At 52.8% G+C, this 9,588-nt stretch overlaps 1 long non-coding RNA gene across 1 annotated transcript; it reads left to right on the forward strand.

Annotated features, from left to right (window-relative positions):
* The first annotated feature begins 2,176 nt into the window (after positions 1-2,176).
* Positions 2,177-6,563, forward strand: LOC115499577. Its single transcript, XR_004344393.1, has 3 exons — positions 2,177-2,272; positions 5,914-6,062; positions 6,281-6,563. It is a non-coding gene; the product is annotated as an uncharacterized LOC115499577 (long non-coding RNA).
* The last annotated feature ends 3,025 nt before the right edge of the window (positions 6,564-9,588 follow it).

The following is a 9,588-nucleotide window of genomic DNA, read 5'->3' on the forward strand; positions in this document are numbered from 1 at the left end:
GGTCTGTCTGAGGAGTAGAAAGGGATCGTCGTGTTTGGAACTCGGGGAGCGAAAAAAGCCAATGAGAGATGCGATCTGGGCCGCGGGCCGCAAATCTGTGTAGGAGAGAGCCCTCCGTTTCCCCGTGCGTGACGCAAATCCCCTGGGAGGACGGGACCACGTTTTTGTGCTGCTTGGACTCAAAGGTCGCTCAGGGTTATGTGCAATACAGACTGCAAGGGATCGGTTAGGGGGTGAGCGGTCTGGCGGGCGAGAGACGGTGTCGGCCGGGACTCTGGCAGCAGGACGGAAGGGATGGGTCCGGGGCATATCTGGGGGGCGTGGCTGACGAGACGCTCCACCAGTGAATGACCTGGGTGCCGCCAGCGTTGAGGGAGGAGCCGGCTGAACGGTGTTATTATCTCCTGAGATGCCGGAAGCCAAGGAGGTCACAGACTCGGTGGGTGGAGATCCAGACTCCACTTCTGCTACAACTGGCCTGTCTCTTGGGCCCGAGCTGGGGGCGGGGGGGGATGGTCAGGGGAGAACGGCCTCAGTGAGGGAAGTGCGGGGGTTCGGGGGCCAGCATGACCACAGGGCGGGGGAGAGAGCACGCAGGGGCCCCGGACGGAGGACTGGCGTGCGGCTGGACTTGGGGTCGGCGTGGAAGTGGCGGCTGGAGGTGAGGACAAGAGAGGACAGAGCTGACGGACGTTTTAGGGTGTCAGCTTCCAGGGCGGTGTTGTGGGGGGTAAGAGGCAGGAGGCAGAGGCGGTGGAAGGAGAATCACCCGAAGGGGAAGGAGCTGAAGGTGGCCGTGTATGGGGGCTCGACTCTGGACAAGGTGGGTTCAAAGTATGCCTGGGGTGCCTGGGGGCCTCAGCGTCCAACTGTCGGTTTTGGCGCAGGTCACGACCTCACGGTTCATGGGTTCAAGCCCTGCGTGGGACTCCACGCTGAGCACGGAGCCCGCTTGGGATTCTCTCTCTCTTCCTCTCTCTCTGCCCCCCTCCCACTTGTGCCTTCTCTCTGTCTCTCTCTCTCTCTCTGTCTGTCTCAAGATAAATAAATAAACCTAAGAAAAAGCATGCCTTCTGGCACTCTCCAGATTGTACATTGATTGTGGGACCAAGCCCCAGCTTAGCGTGAGGTCTCATTTCCACCGAGTTTAATACGTCTCTGTCTCTCTTAGAAAGCGGCAGTTGTTATTATTTTTTGATGCTAGAAGAAATACGTATTTTTTGTAAAACGTTTGAAAAATTAAAAAAATAATATCTCAAAATCTGACTACCCAGAAATGATAAATAATTAAAATACTGGATATCTTACAAACACATGCACATCGTGTGACATATTTGTTTGTTTACTTATTTATTATTTTTTTAATGTTTATTTTATTTATTTATTTATTTTTTAATGTTTATTTATTTTTGAGACAGAGAGAGACAGGGTGCGAGTAGGGAAGGGGCAGAGAGAGAGGGAGACACAGAATCGGAAGCAGGCTCCAGGATGAGCTGTCAGCACAGAGCCTGACGCGGGGCTTGAACTCACGAACCGCGAGATCATGACCTGAGCCGAAGTCGGACACTCAACCGACTGAGCCACCCAGGCGCCCCAATGTTTATTTATTTTTGAGAGAGAGAGCGAGCGAATGAGTACAAGCGGGGGAGGGGCAGAGAGAGAGGGAGACACAGAATCCGAAGCAGCTCCAGGCTCCGAGCTATCAGCACAGAGCCCGACGGGGGGCTCGAACCCACGAACTGCGAGATCGTGACCCGCGCCCAAGTCACAATCCTGACTGAGCCACCCAGGAGCCCCTGAAGCGGGCCTCTCAAAAATAAGTAAACATTAAAAGAAAAATTAAAAGCAGATGAAAATGAAAATTCTTATCCCTTCCCTTCTTGAGGAAGCAGAAACACAGGGCCGTGCTCCCACGCCTGCTGCTGCTCTGTGCTTCTCCTGATCCCTAACATATTTTATGAACCGTGGTGACATTTCCCACCTGGGAAGGATGTGGTTTTCCTGAAGCATCGGGGTCCCGCGGCCAAAGTCGCAATTCAAGGGAACTGACAGCCTGAGAAAATTTTCTTGGAAACCGGCAAGGATGGTGGGAGGGTCACGCTCACCAGTCTGTCTGTTCCTCTTGATGTTTCCAACTCCTACTTGAGGCTTTCCGTCTTGATGTGTTCACAGCCTTGCAAACAAATGGGAGGAAGACAAGTCAGCACAGAAGAAAACCGGTGGTGCCCAGAGAGGATCAGTCTGGTTCAGCGGTTCCTGGGCGGGATCCTTGGTAAAGCAAGGCTGACTTTTATGTTTCTCCTGCCCGCCTGGGGCCGCAGAGCTCTGGTAGGATTCCAGCGGACAAAGTGCAGGGGGGAGGAGGGCGGTCCGGAAAGGATGGCCGGAGCCCAGGAGGGCGGCTCACCCCCGCTCCCTGGTGTTTTTGCACATCGGGTGGACCCTTCGACGTTCCAAGTCTGCCCGCTTCACGGCAGGCTGGCGAAGGACATGGGCGTTTCCACGGCTGTTGTGAATATGAGGGTGTCCCCTGCGCCCAATGTGAGCGAGGTCACACCACACGGGAGGGAGACGGGCAGAGCTTTGTGATGTAAGGTGCTGCGTTTTGTCATTAGTGATATATGATTTTATTAGGTGCGTTTGGACAGGGAAACAGAACTCCTTGGCATAACACGGAATAAGATGGGTATGTGTGTGTGTGGGTGGGTGGGTGGCTGGGGGCTGGCCTGAAGTCACTGCAGGTCTGTTCTAAGAACAGCTGCACACACGATGGGCGAGGACGAGACGCAGTAGAGCCCGTGAGGAGACACTTGGGGGCCCCTAAGAACAAGCTGGGACCCACGCGGAGGAAGGGGACACCCAGGCCTCTCTTCCTGCATCCGACCCGGCACCTGCCGAGGAAGCCGAAGTGCTCTGCCCTGAGCCTGTCCGCTTGCCTAGCTCGGCACTCGGAGAAACGTTAGGGGAAATTGGCAGAAAGTGTTCCTCACTGTAATTTAATTTGGGAGGTAATGGGGAGCGTTGCAGGTTTATGAGCAAAGTAAAGGCGCGACGAGGGCCGTTTCAGGGGACGGTTTTGCCTCCTCCTGCAGGATTGATTAATCTGCAGTGTTCGGTTGGACTGATATTCTGGGAATAAGGAAGAACTGAACCCTTCTGGCGGTGCGACTGGGGGACAGTCAACGCCGATGAGGTCCCGTGAGGTTCATCGTCCTGAACCTCGAGGGGGGGGGGTCCCTTGGCATCCAGACAGAAAAACAAAGTCACCTGCAAGTGGGAAAGTGAGTGATTGCAGATTTCGTGAGAGAACGCGCAGAGCGGAAAGTGTAGCTCGAATCCGGCCCCCGCCGGTAGGTCACCGGGTGAGGGTGCCGTGGGGTCCTCCAACGTGCCAGCGCACACGGAAAGGGTGCGAAAGATCTGTTAGAAGGCATCATTCGAATGGAGAACCGAGTCAGGAGCTTCATCCAAGGACCCAACGCGGCAGTGGTCGTTTGCACGAGGGGACGGCGGTGAGGTTGGCACAGACAGTCACCGGACTGGGGGGGGGGGGTCGGCCACGCCATCAAGGCCGTGCAGGTGGGTGGGGTGCAACACCGGGCGACGCTCCAGAATCGGGAGATTAGGGATGCAGGGGAGGGGCGTGGGCTGGGACAGGAAGCGAGCGGCTCAACACTACATCTTGTGTAGACGTTACAGAGCAAGAAAAGAGTTCTCAGGAGATTACTTGAAGTCGTAAATGTGACCACAGGCAAGAATAAAACTATGTCTGGCACTTAAACACACGGGCACACACGCAGACCTGGGACGATGTCCGATTATGTCTCGCCCAGATTTCTGGGGGAGTGCCAAAATGTGGTTGACGAAGAAATGCGTGTAGCCTTTGAATATCCGAAGACACTCGGATCTACGTTTACAGTGGAGCAACTGGAAATCAAAGACACGCTTTAGTGTGTGTGTGTGTGTGGGGGGGGGGTGACTCAGGGCAACGATTTTGGAAAAGCATCCTTCTTTTAGGATAGCTGTCAAATGCAAGGACGCGTGCCACTTGCTTCCCACAGATTCCACGAGTTTAAATAGGCTGGAGCTAGATCGGACTCGTGCAGACCTTCGCCCTCCTCAAATCACGTGATTCAGCGCGGCCGTGTTCCCCTCCATCACCGTTCGAAAAATTAAAATCCTGAGAACCATAAAAAACGTCCGTCTCTATGGGACAGATGCAACGAGCTGTTCTATCCGTAAGATGAACAGTGGACCACTTCTAAAAAAGAGAAGTGTGGATCCGTTTGCACTGATATTGATGATATGCTATTAATTGTCACAGAAAGTCAAAGAGTATGGGTTGTATAGACACATAATCATTACATTGTGTAAAGGGTGTGCAGTGCGTATGTCAGATTTTGCACGAACACACATTTCATAAGAAGACACGAGAAAATGTTAGTGCTGTGTTTACCCGGGAGGAAAGGGGAATTGTATCTCTCTTCCACCTTTTGACGTTGTGACAGCTGGCATTTACTACGTTTTTGTCTGTTTTGTTTTGCTTTTTATTTAATCTTTCCCCTCCGTTTTAAAACGAACGGCAGGATACTTGACACGCGATATTACATCAGTATCAGGGGCACAACGTAGTGATTCAAGCCCCTGCGTTCCTCACGCCGTGCTCACAGGGGAGCTGCTGTCTGTCTCCGTACAACCCGATTTCGGTGCCGTTGCTACACTCCCTATACTGTGCCTTTCTCCTTGTGACCTGTTCGTTCCGCGACCGGGAGCCTGTGTCTCCCACGGCCCTTCACCCATCGTGCCCATCCCCCCACCTCCTGCCCTTCAGCCGTCAGTCTCTTCTCTGTATCTACAGGACTGATTCTGCTTTTCATTTGCTTATTCATTCCTTTTGGTTTTTAGACTCCACCTGTGAGTGGAATCACATAGTATCTGTCTTTCTCTGTCTGACTTATTTCACTTAGCATCATACACCCTAGGTCCGTCCGTGTTATTGCAAATGGCAAGATCTTTTTCTTTTTTGGCCGAGTAATATTCCATATCTATCTATCTATCTATCTATCTCGTATCTATCATATATCTATCATCTATCCCCAAGTGAAATACGACCGATGCTGTTCTACAGACCTCTTGTATCAAAGAACACTAACCTTGAATATCTTTCAAGCACATCTGTCTCATCCCTTTCAACATCTGCCTGGGATTTCCAATATGTGGTAGCAAGATGCATTCTTGGAAAATAGGAAAGCCTTGAAAGACTGGGGACCAGTGACTTTGGACTTGCTTCCCGGTGCAAAGACGAGCTGGGAGCTGGTGCTCTGCACTGCTGGGGTCCCGGGTGAGGGTTCCGGTGAGTGGTTCCTGGGGGTTTCTCTTCCTTGTCTCCCCAAGCACCGTGTGTGTGCGCGTGGGTTTGAAGTAACTCTTAACCAAGTGATAGGAAAGCCTTTCTCTGAGTCTGCCTGCCCCGGGGGTAATTGGACAGGAGGAGGCCATCTCTGTAGCCACTGAGGTTGTTGCTTTGAGAACAAACTTGAGCTGCTCTGTCACCTGCGTCGGCTCTCACAGCCCACGGCACGGAGCCCACAGCCCACGTGCTCATTCCTCCTCCCAGCCTGTGAACGTCAGGGATCTGACCCCACCGCAGGGCCGAGACATCTGAGAGGAGCCCTACGGGTCCCACGTCCGGCAATCCTGCCCTGTTCCAGGAGGTCTCACCCAGACACCTGGGGTCCTGGCCATGGGACAGCTCTTCCCTGGGGCACAGGGTCCTGCCTCCCCTCAGTGACCGGGGGTGAGCTGTGGGCTGGGTCACTGTGCAGCAGGCCACAGCAGGTCGCAGCTGCTGGTGGGGTCAGCCGGGCACTCTTACCGGTTCCTGCTTTTATTTTTTATCTTTGCCTTATCCAGCTCTGGAAATAAGGGCTCATTTCACATTCTGCCGGGAGGGAAGAGAGAGAGAGCCGTGGCTGGGAGGCAGGAGGACCCCAGGGCCCGGGAGACGAGGCTTCAGTTCCTCTGACTCGACGCCCTCCATGCGGATGGAGAGAAGAGAAGGGGTAAACTTGCCTGCGGGGCTCCACACCCTTGCGGGGGGCTTCCTGTGCATGCTGGGGGAGCATGACCCCCCCCCCCCAGCTCGTTTGCTGCCCCGAGGGGCTTGCGCACAAGGAGGGGGCTCCAGGGTAGCTGTGCTGTTTGCTTGTTTCTTAATCGCCGGTGTTCATGCTGTGTTTGGCGGTGATTTTTCGTGCTCTGTCTCCCGTTTCCCCTGTAGGTTCCTGAACCTCAATCTGGCCCATCTGCCACCACACACTTTCCTTGTCTAGAGGCTGGTGGCCACCTAGTTGCCAAGGAGCCTGGGGCCACGCCTCACCAGGAGAGGCTGAGTTCGCCTTTGGATCTTTCCAGAATCCTTTCTGTGCGCACACTGGAGCCCCACCTCCGCTGGTCACGTGGCAAGTATGTATTTGGATAAAGCCAGCGGGTTCTGACAACACCAGTAAATTCCTCAAAGAAAATGCTGGGCACGGAGGGACGTGGTGTAGTCTGGGGTGACAAGGGGGGGATCGGCTACGGTCTCGATGGGTCACTGCTGAGGAACGCCCCAGGGCCAGTGGTGGCCCTGAAAGTTTATTTCTCTCCACATAACCCTATGCTCTGCCTTCGCGAACACCTGCCTCCCAGGATGTGTGAGGGGAAGGGCAGGAGGTGTCTGTGCAGCGGCTCTCGAGGGGCTAGTCCTAAAAGCATCGCACTCACATTCCAGAATGCAAGGGAGCCCGGGACCACGGTCTATGTGCAGGAGAAGGAATAGGCCCAATACGGATCAGAAGATGTGGGCGTAAAGTCTGGCTCAGCCCGATCTCTTCACGTCTCCAGTCCTATTTCTTGGGCTGCCGAGTGTGGAGGACGGGGCGGGAGAGCATAGGGCCCCTCCTGGCTCCTGTGGCCACAAGCACGTATTCTCGTGGGTTAGAACTGCTAATTTTCCATGCCCGGATGAGACTCCCCAGTCCAGCTTGGCTCTCAGGCTGAGCCCGAATGTGCTGAGGCAGGTGAGGACCATTTCAGAAGAGCGACTTGTCCCTACTGGTGAAGCTTCTGGAAAGGGCTGTTTGTCCGATTGTCTGAGCAGCACCTGGGGACTTGCGTGCTCTCTTACAGCCCTCGGGGTGACCGGGGCGGTGTCAGCAGAGCGTATGCAGGGGGGAGCCTGAGCAAAGGTGGTGAATGGGTGAGGGACACCTGCCCGCCATCACCTTCAGCCCCTTACAAACCGGCTGGTGTTTGCAGGTACCAGTTGGTCATGTGACAGTGGTATCCCCCGATGTCCTCTGCTCACCAGCACTAGAAGGACCAGCAGGCACTCTCTCCAATGTGAATACGATTCGTCGGTTCAGGTTTATACACAGACACATACTGCTTTCTTTTCCCAACATATAATATATTTTCAGTGTAGAAATGGCTTATAAGCACATGTAAGTACAAGGAAGAAAAACCAGTTATTACAATCCAACCCCCTGATTTTCTGTGTGCACGTATAGATGACTGCTTTTGTATAGGACGTAGCTCCTTTTATAGTTTAAGTGACAAAAATAATAGCATAAATGGTAGAGGTGTAGAAGGGAACATTCATGAATTTTAATCATCTCCCTCCAGCTCGGTTTTATTTAAAAAATTTTTTTAACATTTATTTATTTTTGAGAGACAGAGAGAGACAGAGCATGAGCAGGGGAGAGAGAGAAAGAGAGAGAGAGAGACAGAATCCAAAGCAGGCTCCAGGCTCTGAGCTGTTTGTCAGCACAGAGCCCGATGTGGGGCTCAAACTCACGAACTGTGAGACCATGACCTGAGCTGAAGTCGGACTCTCAACCGACTGAGCCACCCAGGCGCCCCTCTCCAGCTCTGTTTTAAATGGCTGAGAGTGCAAAGTCAACAGGTTGCTGGGAACCTCCCCTACGTTTTCTCTTCTTACCCCAGAGAAAGTGTTTCTACCTCTCCACACACTTTGGACGTAGACTGGGGGAGAGAGAGCCTTTTACTGCTTCACAAAAATTGAGGCATGTCATATATCTTGTTCTGAGGTTTCTTTCCACCAAAAGTGCACCGTGAAACTTTCCAATTCAATGCCTCAGAGCTCTCCTTTCTCTTTCAACTGGTCAGTCATCTGTCACAACACAGATGGTCATGATTCATTCAACCGTCGTCCCGTCGATGGTCGTTTGGGTGCTGACTGGGTCTTCCTACTGATGGCATCAGTGTGGAGGCCAAGCCTACTCACATCTTGTAAGCAGCCGCTTGTGTTTCTAGAGAGCTGACTTAGAAGTAGGAGTACAGGGTCCGAGGAGTCTAGCACATCTTGCCCATTTCCATCCTGGGAAGTTGCAAGAACTGATCTTCCCGCTCATGGTGCACAAGCCGTTTTCCTCCCTTCCGACCAACAGAGGTGGTTACGCTCGTTGAAAAGTTTTGCCAGTCTGACTGATGAAAGATGACCCCTCATTATTTTAACGGGAACCTCCACGAAACTGGCAAGGTTCATCATTCTGCCACCTGATGATTGATGTCGTGAATGGATCGTTTTGCACAGCACCGGCCTGCGAATTTGCACACCTCTCTCCCTCGCCTGCTTTTTCCTACTAGTTTGTTGGAGGGTGTGGGTTATACCGCCAATGTTTTCTCTCTTCAGTGCGTGAGAGGAAGTTTTCGGTCCGGCTTTTAAAAAAAACGTTTTGCTTATTGCGTTTTTGGTGTCAGAATTATGAGAAGTTCAGACGATTTTAGTTATTTAAATTTACAAACATTTAAATTGAAAAGACTGTGAATTTGTTGCCCACGAGGTCGCAGGAAGGCCCTTTTACCGTTTATTTCTAAAACGTAGCTTGTCATGCCTGTTAGCTGCCCACCCAGCTGCCTGGTTTCTTGGTGACATCTGTGTGGCTGACACACGGAGAGTTGGCTCCCGAGGGGCGTGCAAGGGTGTGACCTCACTCCTTTTGAATTTTCTCTCTGCCAGATCCCATCCCCGGGTGTGGCCACGCCTTTCCCCCTCCATTCTTCTAGGCTTTGCAGAAAGAAAAGAATTCAGGGAATGAGTTCCTGTTTGGAAAATTCATAGGCTTTTTGGGGGGGAAAGTGTTCTGCTTTTTTTTTTTCTCGATAAGGGGAGAAAAGCCAGGATGGTTAATCCAGGTGGAATTAATTCTTCCAAATTTTTGTTCAGCCGAAGTGTGGGCCTGGTGAGAACGAGCCTTGGCCCCTGCAGACTTCCTGCCACACGTGGCCGGGCTCCCGAGGGGTTTGCCGTGGCCTTCCCCCTGCAGTCTCCATGGGGCGGAACTTGTCCCCACATCAGTGGCACCGCTCCCATCTGCGAAGGTGACTTTGTCAGGTTTTATCAGTGCTTTCCTTTTAGGGTAAAATGCACAGACGTAGGAAACCTTCATCAGTCTCCACTATTTTCGGCTTGGGAAAGAAGGTGACATTGCTAACACACGGGCCCTTAGCGGTGACCCCACAAGGGGCAGCGTTCCCACAGACGGCCCCACGGCGGCCCCCACGCGCGGTGAGTGATAGCGCTTA

Source organism: Lynx canadensis, chromosome D4, assembly GCF_007474595.2.
Source record: "Lynx canadensis isolate LIC74 chromosome D4, mLynCan4.pri.v2, whole genome shotgun sequence".
Taxonomy (NCBI): domain Eukaryota; kingdom Metazoa; phylum Chordata; class Mammalia; order Carnivora; family Felidae; genus Lynx; species Lynx canadensis.